Below are 25,726 nucleotides of genomic sequence, written 5' to 3'. Positions count from 1 at the left end.
TCCCCACTCCATCTCAGGGTTTTCATAACATTTTCAAAAAGATCCAGATAATATATCCTATGGCCTTGCCACTGACGCCCACCCCTGAGGTACTGTGCTGTACAGATACAAGCTGCTTTCCCCTGGGCCATGTCGTGTGGACCCAGTCTAGGCTTGCAGACCTAGCTCAAGACATGAACTTCCTCTCACATTGATTACTTCCCAGCGACCTGACCCTGGTGCGAGTAAGGACCAGGTGGGAGGTCCAGTCCCAGACCCATCATCCGTCTTCACCAGAACCCTCCCCACCAAATCCCCCAGACCCCGCAGCTGAACACAGTGTGTCCATCAGGCAGAATGGAAACCCCAGCTGGATCAGCAACCATTTGATAACCTCGGTGTCTCAGTTTGCCCTCATGCACAATCAATATAATCATAACATCTGTCCTGCCTACCTGGTAGGATTGTCGGGAGGGTCCAATGGGATCACGTGGAGAATATTATGAAATTCCCCAAGTTGCTGTATAATTTAAGGGGTGCTTATTTGAAAGGGGCATCTACAGTTGGTCTACAGTGTTCTTCTCCACGCTTAGGAAAATGCCCTCATTATACCCACTATGAATAATGACAGCCCATACTTCTACAGCGTTCACAGTGTGCTGGGCACTGCTCCAAGCACTCTTCATAGAGTAATCTGTTAAATGTTCCTAACGATGCCGTGCAATGGGCACTATTATTATCCCCACTTTGCAGATGAGGAAACTGAGGAACAGAGAGAGTCACCAGTTTGAGTTCATACCACCAGGAAAACGGGAGACACTGTGAAGCCTAGGAATGGAAGACCCAAGGCACACATGGTCCCTGCATAAGAAGGATGCTGTGTCCCCGTGGTTTAGTGTCTAAGTGTTCCAACATAATGCGCCATGTTTATTTGCTCCATTCCCCTCTTTGACATCAACTGCCCAAGGACAAGGAGCGAGCTTTTTCCCATTGAAGAAGGTTTCTCAAGTGTCAGGAGCCCGCCTGCCCTGACACTTACAAACCTCTCGGTGCTCCTCTCTGCCAGCAATCAANGTGATGGCCCTTATCTGTCATGTGCTTAAAAGCTGTGACCAGAGAGGCCAGGACTTATGTCTATTCTGAGGCTTCTCCTCACTTCCCCTTCTTTCCAGTTCAGCCCCTGTGATGCAAGTAACTAGGCCCGGAGAAGGAAGATTAAATGGTGCCTTTAGGGCCAGCTGCCCCTACATGGGGACCATGACGCCCAAATCTCTTCATCCAATCAGTCTGCATTTGGGTGAGATGGTAAGATGTCAGCTTAGCAATGGGTCAGAGGAGGGGTCTGGGAAAGCAGGGTGAGAGGACATTTCCTAAGTGGTCTTCATCCCCAGTAATATCATCACCACCACCACAATCGATTTTACAGCAAGTTAATCATGTGTGACCCCCAGCTGAGTTTTGTGCATGGAAATACACACACACACACACACACACACACACACACGATGGGAATGCAGATGATGGAAGACCCTAGAAACAGGCCTGACTAGAACCCCCAAACCCCCTCCGCCGAGCCCTGGAGGCCACAGGCAGGGCTGGGAAAAGCACAGGAGGAGAACTCAGATGGAGACGCGAGGAGGCTGCATGCGCACGCGGGCTGGAAAGCTGATTCATCTCTGCGGTGCCTGGCGCTCTGGGCAGCACACAGTAGGCGTTCAGGAGCTGCTTGCAGAGCTAAACAATCTGTGAGGAGGGCTGACCAGCCAGCCAGGAGAGGGCTGGGGGACGGAGCCTGGGCCTGGTCACCAAATGCTGACCTGAGCGCTCGAGGGAGCTGGCACACGGGAACCAGTGAAAGAAGTCTCACTCCCAGGGCAGGCAGCAAAGCACAGAATCTACAATCTTGGGAGCCCAGGAATGCCAGCTAGCCGAGGCCCTCGTGATGACCGTGACTTGATCCCTCACAAGTGATATGAGATTTACCAGGAGAGGGCTTCCTCCACCCTCGGAGGGCACAGACAGCCCATCTGCTGCTGCACCTTGCCTATGTCCATAGAAAAGAGGAGGATAGGGGCTGCCATGCCCATGGAGCTGATTCAGGGCGGCATTGTCTATTGCTGGAAGACAGATGTGAACCAAAGCCCCCAGGACCAGACCGACATGTAGGAAGGAATGGTCGCCAAACAGCCACACTCTGCATCCCTGCAGCAGACAGGGTGCTCCAGAGCCAGCTCCATCACCCCGTGTCTGCATTTCCCGGGACCCAGTTTCCCATGGCTCCCTCAGGGGCAGACAGCCCCTCCTGTGTCCCAGGGCCGCCGTGCAGCTGGCACAGTGACAGGTGTGAGCATGCCAGGGTGGCTCTGCGGTGACGGTGAACCAAGTCTGGGTTCCCGTGCCGGCTCTGCTACCCGTGTAGCCCTCCCACTCTGAGCCTGGCTCCTCGCCCAAACAGGGAGGAGGGCAAAGCCACACTGTGCCCGGGGACTGCAGGAGACCATGCACAGAAATACTCCTTGTCAAGTGGCCAGTGCTGTGCAGGGGCTGGATGTCATGTGTCCGTGTCTTGGAAGGAGAAGTGGCAGCAGTAGACAAAGGGAGTGTGTGCTAGTGTGTGTGTGTGTGTGTGTGTGTGTGTATACATGAGAGCATGTGTGTGAGTGTGCGAGCATGTATGAATGTGTGTGACGAAGGTGTGTGTGCATATGCACCTGTGTGTTTGGAGATATAAATGTGTGTTTATGTGTGTGTGTATATGGGGGGAGTGTGTCTATGTGTGTGGATGTGTGAGTGTATGTGAGAGTGTGAGTATGAGGGAGTGTGTACAGAGGGGTGTCTGCTTGTGGGTGTGTGTGCACGTGCGTAAGCATGTGTGCGCATGCATGTGTTGGAGTGGGAGAGGAAGGAGACACTTGCAGGCACACTGCTGCCTGGGATGCTGGCTGTTCAAAACCGAGCCCAGTCACCTGGTAATGGGATGCGGGGCAGGTTTGCTGTCATCAGGGGGTACCCAGCAGAGGGAAGCATCAGGTCAGCACTGCCTGGGAGAACAGGGTGAGAAGGGGGCTGGAGCACAAGTCACTTCCAGAGCCTGAATGTATCTTTACTCACGCAGCTTCCGGGAACTGTAAATCAAAGGATCAAATACCTGAACTGTAGGGCATTTGAGGAGCCCCAGGCCCTGTTGCACAGACAATGACAGAAAGCAAGATGAGCTGCCCAAGTCACTGAGCAAAATCCTGGCAGAGATGAAGGGAAAACTCATTCCAGGCACCCCTGCATCCGCCGTGACCAGCCCTCGTGTCTTGTGCTGTAAGAGGGCCTCTAATCTTTAACCCTATAACTCCAAGTCACCTTTTACCCTCCTTGATTTCTGTCCCAGGAGGACCTATACGGGTGTAACAATGGGTTCATTATGGGAGGGGGGTGGGGGTCACTGAATCAAAGCATCAACTTTCCTCACCCTGGAATCTTCAATACCTTTTTAAAATGATAGGGCCTCACCTTACAGCACTTATCGGGAATTTCCAGGGGTTTCCAAGAGCTCAGAAACTCAAGCATGCCTTTACCCTCGTTGCCACCATCTGGCGACTCCCACATCTCTCTCATGAGACTCTGCGACCCAAGCTGGAGTCTGAGCCAAACTCCCTCCTCAAACTCCTCCAAGTCCTGCAGGCTGAGTGACCACATGTCACTCATTTCGGGGACCAGAGAGAGTCATGTAACAGCATGGCCTAGTTACAGCCACAGTTGACCATTGAACAACATGAGGGCTAAGGGCACCAACTCTCCATATAGTTGAAAATCTCTGTATAACTTTGCTCCCAAAACTCGATTACAAATAGCTTACTGTTGATCAGAAGCCTTATGGATAACATAAATGCCTGATTAACATATATTTGTACGTTACATGCATTATGTACTGTATTTTTGCTTGAGAGAAGAAAAGGTTATTGAGAAAAATCATAAGAGAGAATATGTTTACAGTATTATACTATATTTATTTAAAAAAAAAAAATCCGCACACAAGTGGACCCGGACAATTCAAATCTGTGTTGTTCAAGGCAGAACCCCCAGGGACTCAGCTGTGGACCAAAGTAAATCTGCTCCCCCAGTTTCTTTGGCCAAAGCTGCCTAAACAGGCACTAGATCAGGATGCGTAGGTGAGAAGGACAGTACCAGCTTTGGGGATGGGGACTAGGAAGTAAGTCTTACGGAAGGAGATCAGATGACCAAATTGATTTTGGATCCCAGTGACGGTTATTAGGAACTTGAGTTAAGCCAGGAAGGAAGACCACTGCATGCTGGCCTAGACCAAAGTGGGGTAGAGGGAGGGATGGGGTGAGGGGAGATGACACAGAGGAAGAGGGCTTAAGAGAGGCTCAGCGTTCTTCTCACATTGGTGGAGCTGGGCAGAGTGACTGGCGCTCAGCCCCTGCCAGCGGGTGGGCTGACACAAGCCATGCCCATAATAAATGCACTGAACTCTAAAAGAGCCTAACTTTGGGATTTGGCAGCCTCTCCTGTTCCAGGACTGCTCTGTGAATACAGAACTGCCCCCAAGGAGACCCGGGGTCTAAGGCACACAATCCCATGCAGGTAGATACTTTAGAAGAGCTCATTTAGCTACTTAATCCACTTGACGCAGTTTAAAACCTAAGTCTCATTTCTACAGTCCCAGTCTGTCCCTCAGGCTGGTCTGCTTCCCATTAGCCCTTTGGAGTAGTCAAGAGAGCAGGTCCAGATCTGTTCAAATCAAAGGTGGCCCGACCTTCCGTTGCCTGGAAACAAGGTCACGCTCAGCACCCAGCACCGTGTCTCGTCTTCAGGACCCCCAAACCCACTACACAGCCTGCAGCTACAGTGCAAGGAAATCACCTGGAAAAGTAAAGACTGAGAGATCAAGACAGGTGTGGACTTAAACTTGCTTGTTGCATTTAGACTCAATGGCTTAATAAGCCAGTGACCCAGCACCTGGCTGTCTCTGCTCTTTGCTTTCTCACCTCTTCTCCTTTGGCCCTCTATTCATAGACTAGTGTTGGGTTTTAGGGCAGTGCCTCCACCTCCCCTCTTGGTAAAATGAAGATGCCTCTTCAGGAGGTCTGGGATGGGATGGGGTTTGCGTTGCTAGCCTGCTCCTTGGAGATGCTGACGCTGCTCGCCCGTGGACCACACTTGGCATAGTGATATGTCACAGTGAATCAGTCCTCCTCACCATCTCCTGGATTCTTCTAGCCTCATTATAATCCACTTTTCTTTTTCTTTTTGAATCCTGGTCTGTCCGTTTGCATTGGGGACAACAGCGCCCCCAAGGGGGCACAATTTGTTCTTGGAAGGGGTGCAAAAAAGTTTACTTCTTATACATAAAGCACAGATACACCTATGGAATATAAACAGATCTACAGTACACCTATGGTATTAAAATCCACACAGGGGTGCAATTAGGAAAAAGGTACCTAAAAAGGTTCCTTGGAGAATGTAGCCGTGGAAAGAAGGCCTAGAAACATGGGCCTAAGGAAAATGCCTTGTGCCGGCTCCAGGGCCAAAGCCCCCCTGATGGCTGTCGGATTACAAAAATGATGTATATGACAGAGTGTCCCTTCCTAGCTGTCTGTCACTGATCCCACCCAATGTCTGGGCCACATGCCCCTCTTCTGCCTTTCCAGAAGGCACAGCGCCCACCTATTGGTTAATCTTAGTCCCACATGAGGCTGATACAATAGAGCCCACCTTCAGTGTCCTCGGACCTAAGTGGTATTACATTTGACAGTTTAGTAACTTAGGAAGGGGTCACAAATATAACCCTGGGTGCCAAGGGTATTATGCAGTATATGAAGTGCATTCACGCATGCCATAAGCATTAGCATCCTGAGTCATCAGGATTCATCAGCAAGGAAACATGAGGCTCCAAGGGAGGAAACAAAGGCAGAGCTAGGTCCTGTGGGCTTTGAAGTCAGACAGACATGAGAGTTGAGTGACCACTCTGTCACATACCAGCGACATGGCAGGTCTTGACTTCTCTGAACCTCAGTGTTCTCATCTCTAAGGTCGAGGTGGGGATAGTGACAATTTCATACAGTTGGGAAAATTCAATGAGATAATAATGTGAAGCTCTATCGCTGTGCCGGCACATGATAAGCAACCAAGAAATTGCTTCAGGAAGCTGGTCCTGATAGCCTAAGAAATTTGCAGAATATCCATTCTGCTTGCTCAGTACCCCACCCCTGAAGCCTCTCAAATACCCAGTAACCTCTAAGAACTTCAGAGAAAACAAAACCTGTCTTCAGCGGCCTTCTATGGGCTTTCGCTGTTCCTGAACTCCTCGCCTCCTCCAAGGAGCCCTCCTGACTGCCCTCACTCTGAGCAGGACAGACACGGCCATGCTCCCTGGTCACCACTTTCATATCTGACTGCCCACTCCTTGAGAACACCTCTTTTTAGGCACGCTTATTATGGTTACACCTCCATCTCCAGTCCCATTCCAGTTGGTTCATTAGTCAGGCCCTGCTAAATGCATCCTGGGTCTGAGCCTCTCTCCCCAACTCTACTGATGGGACCCAGGTCCAATCACAGGCCCTGTGTCCACCCTGGCCGGAGCCATGCCCATTCACTGGGTCTGGACCTGACCCCGTCCTGGTGAGGTCATCCTTGGGGCAGCAAGAGGCAGAGTCAGGGACGAGAAGGGAAGGGCAGGTTCTGGAAGCAATTTCACACTCAAGCCTCGGATAGAGGAGGGTGACAGATGACACTTGTAAAACATGGAGCCTGTGCTTCCTGAGCAAATGTGCATGGCTGTAAAAACCCAGAGAAAATGAGAAAGGGAAGTGGTGCCATAGCCCCAGAGGTGACATTTGCTCTCCGAATATCAATTCCCAAAGTTTTCTGGAGGGCTTCCTGGAGTTGTTTTAAGATCAGTTTATACATGGGATGGCATCAAACCGCCCAGATGGCTAGGTGGTAGGGAATGCCAGGGGTATTAGGGCCCCTTCCCCCTCCAACCAAACACTCCTCCAGATCTGAACAGGGCTTTGGGGGGGCACCAGGCCAAACATGAAGTTATAACCATCTACGAGGCATTGTGCTACTGTTTCCTTTTACCAAATGAGAATATGGAGGCTCCAGTCATTAGCCAACAAAGATGCAGCAGAGGCAGAATTTGAACTTGGGCCCTCCAAGTGGAAGCTGCTTTCCATTATATGCCAACTCTATCCCTTCAAAGCAGTTGGACCCTAAAACACCAACTGTGTCCCAAGAAAAATCGCAAAATACCCACATTGGCATTGCTTCTGTCCAGGGTCCAACTCCACTTGGCTGTCTCTGGTTAGTTTCCTTGCTCTACCATCTCTGGCAGCAGAATGGGAATGCCCCAGATGCCAACAATTGTACTTATCACCTTAGCCAGGGGGACTTTCTGAAGGAGATAAGAATGGCTGGAGAGACTCCACAAGCCTGACACGCGGAGGCCAGAAACCCCAGACCCTTGGTTTCACTTTAGAGCTTCAGCTGAGATCAGAAAGCTGACTCCTACTCCAGCCAAAGCAGAGCTCAGAGCTGGGTGGCCAGTTTCCCCAGTGGCGCCACCTACCTCATCTACATTTCCCACCCCATCCAATTCCTCCTTCTCAGTCTCCCCTCAGGGAAGCTCCCTGCTCACGCTCTCTCAGGGCACACTCCTCAGCTGCTCAGACTTCTGGGCCTGGGCAAGGAACTGGGACCCAGGAGGAGAAGGGAGCCGGGAGCCCGAGCCCAAGACACTGCAACCAGGCACCCGGTCCAGCCGGCCAGGAGCTGCAGCTGGGAGCTGACCTCCTCCCGGAGAAGCAGCGCCAGAGGCTGAGACCGAAATGCCAAGTTTGCTGTTTGTATTCCCCAGGGCAAGGGCAGGAAGATAAGTAATGATATTCCTGGGCAGGAATTAGACCAGAAACTCTAAATTGAGGGCTGGGCTGGGGGCCTGGGCAGACGCATGTGAGGAGCTGGAGGAAAGAGACCGAACTCTGCATCCCAGCCAGAGTCAGAAGGGAAAGACGACATTCCAGAGTCAGCAGAAGGGCCCGGGCAGCTGGCGTGGTCCGCGGAGGCTGACAGGTCCAAGACCAGGCCCACACGCGCTTCCCAGCACCCCTGCATGACCCTGACCCCCTCTAGCCTCCAAAGTACCCCACACATGAGTCCCAAGCTGGCTAGGTTCCATTGTACAGTGGCTGTGTGAAGCCACGGGAGGCAAACCAGCCCTGGGCACAAACCCAAGACCAGCGATCCTCACTCCCAGTCTCCCCTGGTCCCCGTGACCCACACACCCGATCCCCCACCTCAGCCTCCCCACTATGAGCTCCAAACCGGCCCCCATTCACGGACAACAGCCCACCCAGAACCCCCTTCCCTCCACCCGCCCCAGGTCTCTGGAACTTCACAGCTCAGAGCCCAGCAGTTTCCTCCCCAGCCTTGCTCCTCCCCAGCCACGGGGGTCTATTTCCTGAAGCAGCCAGTGCCCTCCCCCAGCCCCACAAGGCCAATCAGCCCATTGCAGCCACAGTGCACCCCTCCCCCCCCACTACTGTGGCAAAGCAGGGGGTCAGCGCCTACAGCCATGCTTCTGACTCCAGCTCCCTCTCCCCATCAAGTGTCTGTCAGTCTGTCTGTGGTGTCTGTGATTCTCAGCATGCACTTGGTCTTGGCCTGGCTCAGTCCCTCCGCAGTCTCTGCTCAGGCTCACTCATTCTTTCTCAGGCTCTGGCTTTCAGGGGCTCCATCTCCCTGGAACTTGCTGCCCATGTCCTTTGTACTGGGGTGAGGGATGGGCAGATGAGCAGGACACCTCCCTGTCGTTGCCTCCGCTCTGTGCTCTGTGCAGAGCATAGCAGCCCCGGCCTCAGAGCAGTCCATCCCTCTCCCCCCTTCCTGCTCAGGCCAACCTTAGAACCAGGGCAGGGCTAGGTAGGAGACAGACCTACCAACCAGGCACGGCTAATGCCAGTTTCCATATTGCTTCATCATGCCATTCTGATGCCCCAAGCTGCACACACACAATCCCCGCTGGATCTCCCTGCTTTCTGCCTGAGGCCAGGACAGGGCCCTGCGTCTGCCCTACCTGCCTCCTCAAACTGCAATGATGCCTTCCTTCCCTCCATCAGCGCCAAATCAACCCCTCCGCACCCAGCTTTACCCCACCCCACTCAGCCCACAGAGCGCAGGGAGCCCTGGCGTCCGACCCAGCCCCCAGCAATAGCTGAAGCCAGGCCTCGCATGTGGGGAGATGCAACAGAGTGGTCTGGCGGCAAAGTTCTCCTGCTTCCAACGTTGGCATACACCTGAGGCTCGCGTCTCTCCCTCCTGCTCGCCGGCCTCGCACGGACCCATTCTCCCCGCTCCCAGCCGGAGTTTCACCCCCACTCCCGGGAAAAAAAAGAAAGGAAATGAAACCTCCCGCGATAAGGATGGGCGAAAAGAGAAGGTGTCCGCACGAGTGCCCGGGTGAGGGAGTCCTCAAGTGAAAAAGAAAAAGGGATGCAAAGTTCCCGGTTCCCCGAGGCGCGTTCAGCCCCACGCGGAGCTCCCCGCAAAAGCCCCGATGGATCGCGGAGACGCGGCGGCGGCGACCACTCACCTGGGCGAGGCAGCATCTACCCCAGGCTGGGAGGCTCCGAGGCCGGCTCCGCGGGGCGCCCGGGCTCCCTGGCTCGGCCACGCATCCTTCCCCGCCCGAGACAGGCTCGAGCTAAGCCCTCCGGCTCCGGCGAACGCAGGCAGATGGTGGCCTCGGACGTCCACGCGGAGAGAGCCCTGAGCGGCTTATTCAGTTATATCCACGGCATTTAGCGAAAAGAAGGGAGGAAAAAGCACAACTTGTTCTCTTCTCTTCCAGATTAAAAAAAAAAAACACACCAAAAAAACCCACAAAAAGATAATTCCCCCCTCCCCCTAGGAAGACGCCGGTAGGATTTTCCAGATCGAAGAACCCAGGGCATTCCCAGGGACCTCGGGCATCTCGGAATGTGGGGTGTCTTCAAGTTCAGACGAGCCAGCCGGGTTGTGCGTGTGTGAGTGTGTGTGTGTGTCTCAGCGAGAGCGAACCAGGCACTCACACCCACACGCACACACACAAACACACTCCCCCCCCCTCCCCGCGTGCACACCGCCCCCCGCGCGCGCGCACTCGCGCACACCCGGACACACACACACACACACGCACAGCGATCACACGCACGGATCCGGGAGGGAGCCGGGCCGGCTGCGGAGGCAGCGCGGGGCTGGCGGTGGNGCTGCCGCCTCACGTGCCGAGCGCGCCGTGCAGCCTTCAGCCCGCCGCCTGCAGGACGCAAACCCAGCGCGCCGGCCCTGGGCTGGGGTTGGGGGCTGGGAGGATCGCGCCCACCCGGCCGGGGGCCCAGCTCCGAGTCCCGCATCCTGGCGGGGGACTCGTGAAAGATGAGCGCCGGGAACACGCACACACGGGCTTAGACTTTCCGTGAGTATCACAGGGATCCGTGAGGTGTGTGGTGGCGCCAGCTGTTCGCACAGCACCTTTGCAACTCTTTCCTTGTTTGATCCTCCAGCAACCCTCATCTGACAGGGCAGGACACTGAGGGCCGGAAGACTAAGCGACGTGTCCACGGCACGTGGCAGGTAGCCCTACTCCCGGCCGACTGTGGGCTTAGCATCAGAAGGTCGGGGTCTGGCCAGGGTCTCATCTTCCTCTGTTTATCCTCTTTGTCCACTGGGATCAGCACCCCGCTCCTGGGAAAGCTGGACTGGGGCTCTGTCTTACTGGGCTTCCCAAGAGGTACGTGTACCTGTCCCACTGACTGAATGAAATGAAAATTTGAGATTCCTGCTGGGTAATCTAGGGGCACGGAAAATGTCTCAATCCATCTCTTCTCTCCTAGTGGCTAATGCCTCCCTTGCACCTGTCCCAGATACCCACAGGGAGGCACATGTGGCATGTGGCTGTGTCTCTGCAGCCCAGGATTGGCTCAGCTGGATAAATCTGTAATGTAAGACCCTGCCTCCTACCTGCCTATGCACACAGGTGGGTGTAGATTGGCAGAACACCCCGGCACCCGGGCCCCACGTTCCGGGCACCCTTTCCACGTGCATCCAGGAAAACTGCCATATCAGCCTACTGCAGACCTTGAAAAATAGGCCCTTCCCTCCAGGAATTCTAGAAAGCCTGCGGGTGGGGGAGGGGCGGGGAGAAGGGCATGACCAGGATGAAAAGTCAAAGTGTATCAGGGTGTGCTGGCTTAAGAAAAGAGAAGCCGAGATGGAGTAGGGACAGAGGAGGGGAGAGGAAATGGGAAGGAGAGGAAGGAGAAAGCAGGAGGTGCTTAGAAGGAGGTAGTGAATAGGAAGGAGAGTGTGAAGAGAGGAGGGTGGGGGAGGGACCATGGAGGGGGAGATTGGCATGGCCCGTATTTCCTTCCTTGCTTACCTGAGGGTTTTGCATACCACAGGTGGGGCTTCTGGACAGGGGGCATTGGGTGTAGAAGGAGGAGCTGTACCCCAGGTTCAAGTCTCTGAAGTCCCCCAAGAGAAGGGCGCTAGGTTATCTCCTTAACCCTAGAGTCACTCATGAGAGAACTGAAGTCCCTAGTGGCAGGGATAGGACCAGCCTGGCACTAGAGCAAGATGGAGCTGCTCTCAGAAAAGCATTAGGGTGGCATGGAGGAGGGGCCGGAGCCCCCAGAGAAACTGGAAAGATGGCCCCAGTCCCTGTTCCAAAGTGAGCCCGATGCCGCGGCACAAAGTTTTCCCAGCCCAGAGAAAGGAATGGATATTCCATGAAGAGCCAGGACCTGGATTGTTTCTCTCTCTCTCTTTCTATGCATATGCATGAAATGTATATAAATGAATGGTTCATTTCTTGCAGTTTGGGTAATTCTGAGGACAACTGTTTTTTTTTTTTCAAATTGCATTGGCCTCTCCTAACCACCAAGCCCCAGGCCTGGATGCTCACGATGGCTTTTATACTAACAAACAGTGTGACAATGCCTTCCCCTCAAAGGGGTTGGGCTGTGTGCTTTCTAAGGACCTGCCCAGCTTTGGGAACTCCAGAGGGAGCGACCTGAGCAACTGAAGCAAGGTGGGGACCCAGATGTACCTTGGGAGGCCAAGAGAAAACCAGCCTGCACTCATGGTGGAAAACCCCCGGAAGATAACCCCCACTTCAATAATGGAAAGGTCAATGATGGTGGGTTTTTTGATTGCTGGAGTAAACCCAGAAAGGCTTGGTAGGGGCGACTGCTGTGTTAATCACCTGCCTGCTTTTACTGATTGCTGACCACAGAGGAGAGCCAGGGCCTTCCAAACGGGTACATATGGCGGGGGTAGGGGTGGAGGAGCAAGGAGGAGAGAAAGCTTGTACATAAGCCAGTCTAACAATGGCTATTTATTGTTCACTCTTCTAAATAACCCTGTAATGGACATCTTTGTACCAAATTCTCCACCCACATTCTTGTTGTGTCTTTGCTTGCTCTAGATTCCTGGAAGTAGAGTTACTGGGCCAAAGGGCATGAATATATTTAAGGCTCTAGGTACATTTTTCTTTGTTTCAGTTTGAGAGTCAAGGGCAGATAAATGGTTTCTCAGAGAGCTCCTAGCAGGTGCTTAAGGAAGTTTTCACACACCCTTTCTCTAGGGCTCTGTGTGGCAGAGGGTGACTGTGCCTTGTGCCTCCTGCTGCATATCAGGGCCACACTACACACTTGAATATAGCTTCGATACCTCAACTTGAATTATCCAAGCTCCCCCTGCTCCCAGCCATGACTCATCTTTCCCTGCTCATCTGGACACTCGTGACCAGCCTCACCTGTTGTCTGCATCCCTTGGCTTTCTGGCTGGACTCTAGCCTCCCCACCCCACCCCCCAGCACCCTTCTGGGCACATGGCTGGCTCCCAATACCCACTTGCTTAGTGGGATCACAGCTCCTGATCAGAAGAGTTCTCAGGAGGGGCTGGAGCGGGGAGGCCTTTAGCAGGAGGAAGAGAAGGCAGACTTGGGCTGGGCCTTCCTAATAGATAGGACTATCTGTGCAAAGGACTATGGGGAGCCTCTCTAGTGTGAAAAAGAGAAGAAACTAGTATAAACAGCAGAGAGGGATTCAGATTAGATGGTAGGACAGAGCCACGTGCCTGAGCGTATGGAGTCATAGGGTGGGGACTGTGGAGCCTGTCCATGCAAGCTGTGCAGTCTATAATCCCAAGAATGCACTAAATGCTTCTCAGAGTGTCCCACGGCACCTCTAAAGACTGACTTTGTGGGCACAGACTCCTAAGGCCACAAGGTCTCCCTCCACTGATCTACCATATGGGCTGGAAGTGGAGAACCACTCCTAAATTCTTAGCACCCCATTCAGCCAGCTTATCCCACAGGCCTTGTAGAACTTGGGCAAATGGATCCTCAGAAACTGAGGCCCACCCCCAGAGTGCACTTTCTGGAGACAAAAGTCCAGGGCCTTTTATTTTATTTTATTTTATTTATTTATTTAAATATTTTTATTTATTTCTAGGAGGGAGAGAGAGAGAGAGAGAGACAGCGTCAGCAGGGGAGGGTCAGAGAGAGAGGGAGACACAGACTCTGAAATAGGCTCCAGGCTCTGAGATCATGACCTAAGTGAAAGTCGGACGCTTAACCGCTTAACCGACTAAGCCACCCAGGCACCCCAAGTCCAGTGCCTTTTAATCCTGCAGTGCCCTCTACCCCTCCTCCCTTCCCAAGTGCTGGAGTAAGAAACAGCCCAGATAAATCCCTATTAGTATGCATATGTATTCCCAAATTCCTTAACAGCATGACTAACACCACCTACAGCCATTAGCTCCAGTTTGTTTTCTAAATCCAGTTTACTTTTCATCCGCAAGCCCTCTGTTTACTCCTTTCCTTCCCCATAGGCTACCTGCACAGCCTCACCCTCTTGCCCCAACGCCAGGTCTGGGGTTGGGTGCCTGATGCATCAAGAGGCCAGATGGTCCTGGGAGATCATATTCAATCAACAGAGCAATCTCTCTGAGTATCTTCTATGCACCACTAAGCACTCAGCACTCGGCTGCATATTATAGGGAGAAGAGAGGGAAGGAGAAGGCAGTCTCTTCCCGGAGAGAAAGGACACAAACCAGTGCTGGCACAGTGCCTTGAAATCTATAAAGAGCATTCCCAAATGCTACCTCACTTGTTCTTCACAACAATCGCATGAAATAGATCATCATCCCCATTTTACAAACAAAGACACATAACATGATGGCTCCGAGAGTTTGAAACTCTGAATGGATGGCCCTGGATCCCAAATTAAATCATCTGATCCACAAACTAGGCCCCTTCCTGTGTACAGAGAAACTTCTCTAACTAATACTGGCCTGGATGCCACATATTATCTGGTACAGCCATAGGTGCAGTAGGCATCCAGCAAAGGGAAGGCCAAGGCCATCAGGGCCAGCTTGGTGCAGAATTTGCAGCCTGGGAGAACCAGCCTGGCAAATGCAGAGTTAAGAGACCCTGGGCTTCTGGGATAGTGTGGGAGAAAGATCATCAGAGGGGAAGACAGAGGAATCTGGATTCTGGTTCTTTAGTGTGACCTTGTGCAACTCTAACTTTCTCTGGGTGTCACCTTCTCCACCTCTAAAATGGGAGAGTAGGAATTAAATGATCTCTAGGATCCAATGAAAAGCAGTAAAGAAAATAGCCATCCAGAATGAGACTTGAGATGCCATGACTCAGCGGACAATGGGCCAATGCCATTGACTTCCCTGGCTTTTGCCTCCAACCAGGGAGTCCCCAGATCCTAAGGGTGGTGTTGAAGCAGAGACACTGGGCTGTGGCAAGTGCCCAAGACGACCTGGGAAAGATCAGACCTCTTACCTCCACCCAAGCACTTGCTCCAGCCATCCCCAGTGCTTCACCAGACCACCTTGCACCCCCAGCCCCATCTCCTCTCTTGCTATCAGGCATATAACAGCAGTCTTGCCAGACAACACAACATGTTTGGTGCATTGAATGCTGGCCACTCCTCTTTGCCTTGGACAACGGTTATTTTATTTAATTCTCACAAAACCCTGTGAGGCAGGTACTGTTACTGTCCCCGTTTTTCAGATAGGGAAACATGGCACAGAGAGGCTGAGTAACTTGCTAGGTCAGGGAGTTGGCAGGTGGTGGAGTCAGCATGCTATCCCTGGCACTTGAACTCCAGAGCCTGTGCTAGAAGTGACTTGTGAAATAAACTTGCTTGAGGAGAATCAGGGTAAGGAAAATCACAGTCCCAGTCTCCCAAATGGATAGGGCAGATTCCCTGCTTTCACACCAGCTCTTAGTCCCTTCCTTCACCTCTCACTGCCTTATTTTATGTATTGTTTGGAGCATATAGTCATAAGCATGTGGTTTGTTTTATAATCCAGTCAACTGTGGAAGCATAGCTGTTGTCATTTATGTCCCTGCCTTAGCATCCTTCACCCAAAAGATTTATTGCAGCAGGAATTGACTGACTACAAAATTCTTTTTGTTCCTTAATCAAGCCCTTGGCTTTTCTTTCAAAGGGACTTGGAGAGAGGAGCAGAAGCCAACCCATTCCTGGTCCCGAGCAGGACAATAATTCAACTCCCTCTAATGAAACTGCCTTTGTAGGTTTCATGTGAAAAGTACAGACAAGGATTAAGGGAAAGAACAGCTGTGGCCCCATCCTACACTCTGGTAGAGCTGACCAGCTCTGTGTGACTATAATATCAGATAATAAGGTAAAAGTGAAAAGTTTGGGAAAATTCTGTATTTCCAGAATAGAGAGATCAGTTTTTAAAAATTTTTCTTAGGGGGATAGAGAGAGACAGGGAGAGAGAGGGAGAGAAAACACACGAGTGGGAGAGAGGAGCAGAGAGAGACAGAGAGAGAATCTCAAGCAGGCTCCATGCTCAGTGCAGAGCCTGACACGAGGCTCGATCCCACAACCCTAGGATCATGACCTGAAGCTGAAATCAAGAGTCAGATGCTTAACAGACAGAGCCACCCAGGTGCCCCTGAAGGGGTCACTTGTAAAGCAAGGAACTCAGACAACTTCAAGGAGACATGGACATTTGAATGACACTTGAAGGATGGATGACATTTTTTGGTGGGTAAAGAGATGAGACAAACTGGCAGTCCAGGTGGGGGTGATAGTACAGATGAAGGCAAAGAAGCAGGGCAGGAAAGTGAGTGTAGGGAATTTTCTGTGTGGCCAAAGCAATGGCAGAAAAAGGCATGGTGGTGAAAAATGTGGTCTCTGGATATAGACATTTCGTTTAAATTTAAGTCCCCTGCCTGAAAGGAAAGTTACTTTAGGTTAGTTGCTGAGCCTCCTTGTGGCTCCATTCCTTCAACAGTAAAGTAAGATTAATAATACTGACAATGTCACAAGCTGGATGAGAGGATTAAATGATATAAATGACTTTGGAATATTAGAGTGGCACAGACTAGGTTTTCAAGACGTGTTAGTTGTTATTATTTTATAAGAGCATAGCAGGAGGTAGGAGCAGACTCTGCTGTCAGTGCCTTGAACATGAAGGTAGTGGGTCTGGGTTCCTTTGTGCAGCCAACTGGGCAAAGCTGTAGGTTTTGAACAGATCTATGTAAGGGTTTGAGGGCTGAACTGATAGGAGAAAGACCTAACAACAGAAAAGCATTTATAAATCTATTGAAATAGTCCAGGTAAGGGGGAAAAGGAGTGAGATTGAAGGCTCACTTAGTGACAGTAAAAGGGGGTAGATGTGAGAAGTAGAATGACCTAGACCTCAGGGGGGGACAAGATTGCAGGGTCTTAGGGAAGAAGGATCAAGGTCAAAGCTCACTTCATGTTATGAAGCCTACTTAACTGAAAGAGTGATTGGTGTCCTTGAGAGATACTGGGAAGATGGGAAAATGTGGGAGGTGGGGGAATGATGAACTCCACACTGGACTTTTGGAGTTTGAGAGCTTGGGGACCCTAGGTCCTCTTGTCCAAGACATGATTCAATAAATGGATCTGGAATAAATAGTCAGATGGTAGAATGAAGGTGGAAGTAGAGCACATCCTCAGGGGAGAAAGTATAAAGAGGGAGGTGGGGGTTAGGAGTCTACACTTATTTGGCTTTACTCCATGTGTGGTCCTACACTAGCCATTTTACACATATTACCCATGATCCTCTCCACAAAGCAGAAATCTGTTAGCCCCATTTTATGGAGGAGGAGCCTAAGGCTCAACAAGATTAAGTAGCTTGTCCAAGATCAACCTATTAGGGAAGCCAGGCAAGGAAATAGAGATGCAGCCTACAGGGGGTATTAGAACAGGCTCCTACCATGGGAATCAAGGAAGGGGAGGGGCTTAGAGCTTTCCTTCTCAATGTCCCCATGCCAAGGCTCACATAGAAAATGAAATTTGTATGGCACATGGAGGGTATATAGAGAGGCTGTTCTTCACTGGGGCTGATTTTCCCTCAGATCCCCCTGACTCTACATGGCTATTCCCAGTACTGAATGAATCAATATCTCAGCACAGCAACTAAGCATGGTGATATTGAAAATCTCTAACAACTGGTACATACAGGTACCAAAAAATGAGAACAAAAGTCCCCTGCTACACCAGATACAGCTCTGTTTCACTGTTACATAATGAGGTCTGCCTTGGGGTCCTAGATCAGGAGCTCTGGCAGCCAGGTGGTGGAAAAGGGGACTCTGGTGGTGATTTGGAAATATTTCCATATTGTAATCATCCATATGGCTGAATGGTTCATCCCAGGCCTGCCTGTAACCAATATCTAGCACACCCAAGTGCTGTAACACACCAGCTAGGACCAATGGCTCAGAATTTGGTTACATGGTGTATTTGACCTGCCAAAGGAATAGGTCTATGAGGATGGTAACTAGTAACCATCAGAGCTATCAGGTTTGGCGATTCAGAGGTCATTGGCGGCCTTTAAGAGAGCAATTTCTGCTGTGTTATGAGTATGGAAACCAGATTGCTAGTGGTTGGGACTGAGTGGGAGGTGAGGAAGTAGAGGCGGTGAGCATATAATACTTTTTCGAGAAGTTTAGCTGCGAAAGGAGGGTGGAAGGTGGGATGGAAGCTCAAGAGAAATCAGAATGGAGGAAAGACTTTCTTGGGGGTGGGAAACACTTGGGTGTAAGCCAGAGCCAAGCAGCCGGTATAGAGAGAAAGCAAGAAGAGATCTTCCTGGGGGAAGGGAGTGGTAGGAAGGGTTCAGGCGTGAACCCTAGAAAGAGAAAGGAGTCCTTTCTTCTTCAGAGATCAGAGGAAATAAACAAAGGAAAAGGAGATGATTCTGAGGTGGAGGGAAATGATATGTCGTCTGGATCTTATAAGTTGCATGGTACAGAGAGAGGAAGTGGGATTTGAGGGGAGAGGGAGGTTGCAGCAGCCCCCTTGGGAATGAAACTGGCCATCTGCCAGAGGACGAATATAGGTATTTCCAGAGAATGAATATAGGTATTTCAGGCAGAAGTGGGGCCCACTATTTTTATTTTGCTATGGTGGAGACTCAAGGGATCATGGGACTTTGTCCTGGAAATCAACCTGGAAATACCCGAAAGAACCAGCATGTATGTGCTCTAGGATTTGGGGTAGTCAGGAGAGAGTAGGGATGCACCAACTATGCAGTAGATTTTGGGTCCTTGTGGAAGATGGGTTATGGGATCCTGGGTAAACAGGCCAGTGAGGAGAAGATGGGGAGAGGAGTGGGCTTGCTTTAAATGGGAGCCAGGGTTTAACCTAGATGGACAGATGGAGGATACACATTTGTGGCCACACAAAGGAGAATAAGGACTTCTAGGTTTTTAGGCTTGAATGTTGCCTGTTGCCAAGAGACCCATATCTGCTCTTTCTTCTGCTCCTCTGTACCACAAGAGTCTGGGCACCCAAAAAGACTCATTTCCAAGACTATCTTGCTAACTGGATTCCGCACAGGGTCTACTGATGGGAAGCACTCAAGTGAGATTAGAAGGCATGAAGAAGGTGGAAGCTATTTCTGCTTCTGGTAAGAGCATTGGCAGGGATGTGGGCCTGGGGATTCTGCCCAGTTTTAGTGGTGGTTCCACTATGTCACTGATGTTTCAGAGAATGCAGGATCCTGGGACCTGGATTATGACACTTCCCCCTTTTTACAGTTTCAGCTCTAGGAGCAGTAATGGCTTCTTGAAGTTATCATTCTCTTTTTTTTTTTTTTTTTGCTTTTATTATTTTATTTTTTTTAATTTAAAGTTTATTTATTTTGAGAGAGAAAGAGAGAGCAGGGGATGGGGCAGAGAGGGAGAGGGAGAGAGAATTCCAAGCAGGCTCCTTACTGTCAGTGTGAAGCTCTATGTGGGGCTCAAACCCACAAGCCACAAGATCATGACCTGAGCCAAAACCAGGAGTCAGACACTTAACAGACTGAACCACCCAGGCACTGCTCTCTTTTTGCTTTTAAAAATCCAACCAACACCTTTGATATACATGTCCTATATTAAGTTTCCCTCTGTTTGAAATACCTAAGGTGATTTCTGCTTTCCAGATGACATAGCTCAAGATGTCATGTGGCGATTGGATGGCCAGTGAAGAGATGAAGGCCTTGGGATGGGGAGTACTGAAGTCAAATAACTGAGATATCAATGACGTAAAGGCTCAGCATAAGAATATATAATTGAGGGCGCCTGGGTGCCTTAGTCCATTAAGCATCTGAGTCTTGATTTGGGCTCACGTCATGATCTCCTGATTTGTGGGATTGAGCCCTGCATCAGACTGTGCACTGACATCAAGGAGCCTGCGTGGGATTCTCTCTCTCTCTCTCTCTCTCTCTCAATCTCTCCCTCTCTGCCCCACCCTGCTCACTCACTCTCTCAAAAATAAATAAACATCTTTTAAAAATCTATAATTGGGGCCAGAGAGGAATTCTCATATCTTCCTCCAGGGTCTGGATTCTATTGGGATATCAGATATTCCCTCCAACATTTCTTCCCAGCTTTCATTCATCCAGAGAACACTCTCCTTCCACCCAGCTCCCCAAGTTACTTTCCTCCTCTGTACCCCCATGCGATCCACCAATGGTGGATATGTTTGTGATTTGTTTGTCATCCACTGTCCCTGCTACTCCCTCCTGACCTATATCCCCTTCATAGTTTCCCCACCTACTCAAATCCCCAGGAAGGTATTTTGCCCCCATGTCTTTGAAAGTTTTAGTCCTTCTTAAGAGAGTGTCTTAATCGGGAGCCCACGGATGATTCTAAGGGGGACTATAACCCACCTGAAATTGTATAGCCAATTTCACATGTATATGTACAGGGTATTTTTCCCCTTGAAAGAGAGACTGTCGAATCTATCACATTTTCAAAGGTATCCTTTGTTCTCTTCATCTTGGGTGTGGTTCTAGGGAGAGGGAAAGAATGGTCACTGATGAGTCTTAGGTATTTCACTGTCTCAAGGTCTGTAACATTTTCTGTGACCTTGAAAAAAGTCATTTTCACTCTCTGGGCCTCAGTTTTTCATCTCTAAACTGGAAGAAAAATATGCCCTTCAGGATTATTGCAAGGATTAGAAATAGTATAAAAGCCAGCACAGCACTTGGCATGGTTGACTTTTAATGGAAGGCAGCTATTGATATTGTACTAGTTTGGGTTCCTCCAGAAACAAACCTTTAGATAGGGGTTTGAGTACAAGTATTTTATTTGGGAGGTGACCTAGAAAATGTCAGTAGGGGAGTAGGGAGTGAAAAAAAGGGAAAGAACCCAATAAAGTGTGTGTTATCAAGCAAGTATTTTCACAAAGGAGTAGGGGTGTACTAACTGTGCAGTAAACATTGAGTCCTTGTGAAAGATGGGTTATGGAATCCTGGGTAAGCAAGCTAGTGAGGATAGGATGCAGAGTGGGTGGGCTTGCTTCCCTGGGAAATCCATGGGATGCAGCATGAAGCACACTCTGAATTGCCCACTCAAGGGGTGAGGAGTATTTATCCACCTACTTGCCATTTATCATTAGCCGAGATCTTTCAGGGACATTAATCCTACAGCACAACTAGCTCCCTTGGCCAGGAAACACGTTCAGACATAAAGTCTCAGGTGTTCATAGTAGCAACTTAGCTGTGTAAAGGTGAATGCTTAAGAGATAACAGCAGGGCAATGACGGTGACTGCCACAGTGAGTAATAGGAAGCCTTCCCCTATCTCCACAGTCAATATTGACAGATTCCCCACTCACTGTCTCATTAGCCCTTAGCTTGTCCTCTTTGCTCTGTGCTGGACTAGCATTCAGGTAGGTAGCACAGCATATCCTGTGCACACACACCTTTCTCTCCAAGAGGAGTGGGAGCTTTTTGAAGGCAGGGGTTCTATCTCATGCTACTTCTCTGATAACTGGACTTGACATGGTGGCTGATACACAATGAAAATATCAGGTCCATATTTATAATGAATTAGCTTCCCTTGGAATGGCAGTTTGGAGGTGTCTGATGACCCCACTCTGCCAAACGGGTGGTACAATTAGGCATTCCACACACACGGTGCAAGAGATTTATGTCCCCTCCTGTTTCTGTGGCAGGTGCCTTTATCACAGCGTGTATGATTCCCGAATCATTTGCCAAGGGATTCATGTCTCAATATTATAATCTCCAAAGTGATGATATTAGAAATTCAATTTTAAAAAGGAACTGTTTAGGGCGTCAGCACGTTATGATAATTATCTGGGAGTATCCCCCCCCCCCCCGCTTTTTCTTGAACTGCACTGGTAAGCTCTTTTTCACCTCAATACAAAGAACAGAGAGAATATGGACTATTTATGTGTATGTCCCCCACCCCCACCCTCATCCCCATCTCCCATCCCCATAATGCCAACACATGGGGAGCGGTACTCTGTTCCCTGGAGCACATGCCTGAATAAGCCTGATTGCTTTCCTGTATTTCTTTATAAAACTTTAAATATTCATCGCGCCATCAAATTAAATGGGATTCTTTGGCTGTCATTCTTTTCAACACACTGAGTTCTTTTCTCAGGTACTTGTCCTACCACGGTTTAAAGCCTATGGAGACTCGGCATTTATCTAACATTATCCCCTATAAGCTGGGCTCCCAATCAAGTGAGAAGGATGCTAATGAAAATAGGAGGGTGGGGCTTGTTGCTGAGGCTAGAAAATCTGTTGGGGTGGAGGACAGCAAAGAAAGTCCAGCTGGTTTCTCCTACCTCAAAGGAGGAGGTTTGAAGATGAAACGCCAGACAGAAGACACAATGGAGCAGGTCAAAGGTGAAATGGAAACCACCCAATAGGTCTACTTCAGACTTCCTTCTTCCCTCTTCACCAAGTTTAAGGGCAGAGTTCAGGATTTCAATATTCGTGGGCCAGAAACAGAGCTAAGTAGATGACATTTTGAAGGCCCTTCCATCCCCTCAAGTCATTAAATTTCTTTGTCCAGCAGCGACAGAAGCTGAACAAGAAAGGGCCGATGGGACCCTGCAGGAGAAATTGGGGAGGAGGGAGGGAAAGGGTGAATATGCAAATCCGGCCGAATATTATGTATAGATAGCACTGTGTTAAATTTCAATGCAATACATTATATTTTAATCTACTTCCTCTGCTTGTGCGGTCCCTTCACTGGGGAATCGATCAGTCAGCAGCGAGCTAACGTGCCAGGGATCTGGTCGTCATCTCTACCCCGTAGGCGTTCATAGCTAGCCTGAATTTGGATAAAGCGCGGCGAGAGGAGCCCTGCGCTGCNCGCCGGTCGTGTAACTCACCGCAGTGCCGGACGCAGGAGTTCGCCCAGCTGCAGGCCGGCGTACTTCAGGAGCACGCGGTGCTGGACAGCGCCCTGCGCGCTCTGCAAAGCTATCTGAAGTCTCTCAAGTGCAGCATCCCCTGGACCCCAGATTGCGAGGGTGGGGGACGCGGGGGGAGAGAGCAATGGGGTGCTCTGTCCGGCATCTCGCCGGCGGAAGTACCAGGTCGCAGCGTGGAGTTGGGTAAGGCCAATCTTCTCACCGGGCCTCAACTTTTTTCATTGGTCAAGCGTGGATTTGTTCCGGGTGCTGTCAAAGGATCCTCGGTGTCCTAGTCACCTATGAATCAATCAGTTGCTTGTGAATGAAATAGATGCCTCTAGAACAGTGGTTCTCAGACCTGGCTGGCCATCCGTATCACCTGTGGAGGGAGAGAAAATGCATATTCTCAAGTCCAGCTGTGGAGTTCTGATTCAGGGACAGCGCTAGGAAAGTGCGTATTTTTAATATGCATCCTGGCTGACTCTCCGGGACTAATCAGAGAAATACAAGAAATATTGTATTGGAACACCTCCCCGATTTTTTTTATTTGCCCTCACATGCCCTGACCTCACATCTGTGAAACACACACACACACACACACACACACACACACACACCAGCATCCCTGTGCACAAATGACGTATTTATTCCCCAAACTTTCAAAGCACTCATTATGGTTCAGGGAGATCTTAGTTTTCTCAAAGATAAACAATCTATAAGAGAAGGCAGTTGCTCTCAAAGAGGTCTTACTCTCACAGACAGGCAGACAGCTAACTGTAATACAGAGTGATAAGGGCCCCAATAAGGGAGTGTGGCTGAGTGCCGTGGAAGCACAGATGTGTAGGCTCATGCTGTGTGCTTATTCAATGGGGCAGATGGCTGCCACCCTTGGGCAGGGTGTCACTCTCATGGGCCTGCTGCACGGATTTTTCATGCACAGTTACCTCGGTATCATGGACAGCTCTCCATCTGTGTGGTACATAGCATTCCGCCAAGTAGAGCGATAATTGCTCTGCTCATTCATCATGGGATCCCAGGGGATCCCTGACTTGCTGAAAGAGCTTCCTCCACCTAGTCTTCTGCACCACCATCATTCTCTTTTTATCTTCTCCTCTTTTGCCAAGGTTCTTCTTCTCTCCCTTACTAACCACATGTCTTCACTTTGGTAGGCTCCCCTCCTCAGCAGAGAGTCTCTTTTCCCCCTAACTCCATATTTTGTCCCTAGCTGTCAGTTGCCACCTATGCTGAAGGTGGTTTGTAGTTACAGCTAGTGAGGGAGCTCCTTGAAGAAACAGAGTTGGATTGTTTATCACAATGCATGGTTAGGGTGGGATGACATTTGATTTCAGAACAGTGACACTTGGACTATCTTGGTGCTGAGGTGGTAGGATTGGCAAAGCAGGCCCCAGGTAACAATCAAAGTCCCCTGCAGCAATTAAAACCAAACTGGCTCAGCATTGGTCACAGCTCCCTCTTGCCCAGAAGTCTACATGCAAGACACCTTCATCCTTGGCAAATACTGAATCTTTCCATCCTCCACCCCTGTTTGTCTTGCTTTTTCTATTTTTCCAACCCACCCATTTGTATCCTGTTATTCTTCTTCTCTCTGTTCTCATGGACCTGATGCTTTGGACATCCATTCTCAATAGTGTGCAATCTACAGACATACCCATTTCTGAATACCCAAACACTTCCGTCTTATCCACTTGGTCACTCTGACTGACACTCTATCCTAGGTCCCTCCATGCAAGTCAACAATTTCTTAGGGTCCGTGCAAGTCCATGAATGTGATTAAGAAGGCACAAGAATCCTTTATCCTTAGTCTGACAATTTTTTAATCAAAGAAAGTGATTGTATTATTCCCCTGCATGAACCTGATTTCCTGAGTCATGTCAATTTTCACCAATGATGGCCATATTTTAAGACACATTTTTCCTTCCATTAAGTAATCTTTGGAATGAATATTTCTGTGGCTGCTTCAGTTCTAAGCAAAGTTTCTGATGTGAGCCCTATACACATAACATCAGGCTTACACCAGTTTCTCCCTAGATCATGACTCATATTTGGCTTTCCTCTTTGGACTGTCCTGGAACATGCTTCCGAACTTGGGTAATTCCTTCTCCCTGAACCTAAGCTCTGCTTCCCCTATCAGCCTATCTGGTTTTATGTCTGATGCTCCAAAGCAGAAGTCTTATCTGGAGCCATGTCTACGTCTCCATAGAACTTAGTGTACTTCCTTCACTGCAAACTCCCACTGTTGTGTTCCACCATCACATTGGTTGCCTCCTTGGATATAGAACTTAGTTCAGATCCAGCTCCTGTTCCCCAGTCTGCTTCCTATGCCATAACATGGACTATTGGACATTCTACTTGAAGATTAGATGTATTCCCCTCAGTTCCCCCAGCTCCAGCCCCACCCAGCCCTTCTTTTGCCCACTTACTCAGTACATTGAATTATAATGACAACACTTCAAGGTAAGCATTAGTGTTCCTTCTTTAAGGTGTGGAAGTTGAAGCTCACAGAGGTTGACTAATTTTCCCATAATAACTAGGAGGCCTGAGACTATAACATAGGCTATCAGATTTCTTAATCTAGGATTCTCGGAATGTATGAGCTTGTAGCTTTAGAGGAAGGGAGGGTTGGACAAAGCAAAAAGAAATCTTTGTCTACTAGTCCATTCAAGATGGATTGTTCTTCTCACTCTTAGTTTGGTCAAAGGAAGTCATAGAATTTTAAGGTCATTAAATATGCATGGCAGATGCTGTCAGTGTCCTACCCATATCCCCTTAGCACTCACTGGTTCTGTGCCTGCTGAGAGTCTCTTATTGCAAGCACCTGCATCTCCCTGCCTGAGGGCTTTCTCTAGCAGTGAGATCATGTTCCCCCGCCTCCCTCCCCCCAGAAGGCTGTAAATGCTAGGGATTTAGCACCCTGAGAGAAGCTCCCAATGAATGACAAATGGGATTTGGTGATTAATTACCTTGTCACTTCTCATGAGGGACAACTCTGGAATA

The sequence above is a fragment of the Crocuta crocuta genome, unplaced genomic scaffold (assembly GCF_008692635.1).
Source record: "Crocuta crocuta isolate KB4526 unplaced genomic scaffold, BGI_CrCroc_1.0 scaffold44, whole genome shotgun sequence".
Lineage (NCBI taxonomy): Eukaryota > Metazoa > Chordata > Mammalia > Carnivora > Hyaenidae > Crocuta > Crocuta crocuta.
The sequence above is the reverse complement of the archived record's forward strand: the minus strand, read 5'-3'. Positions refer to the sequence as shown.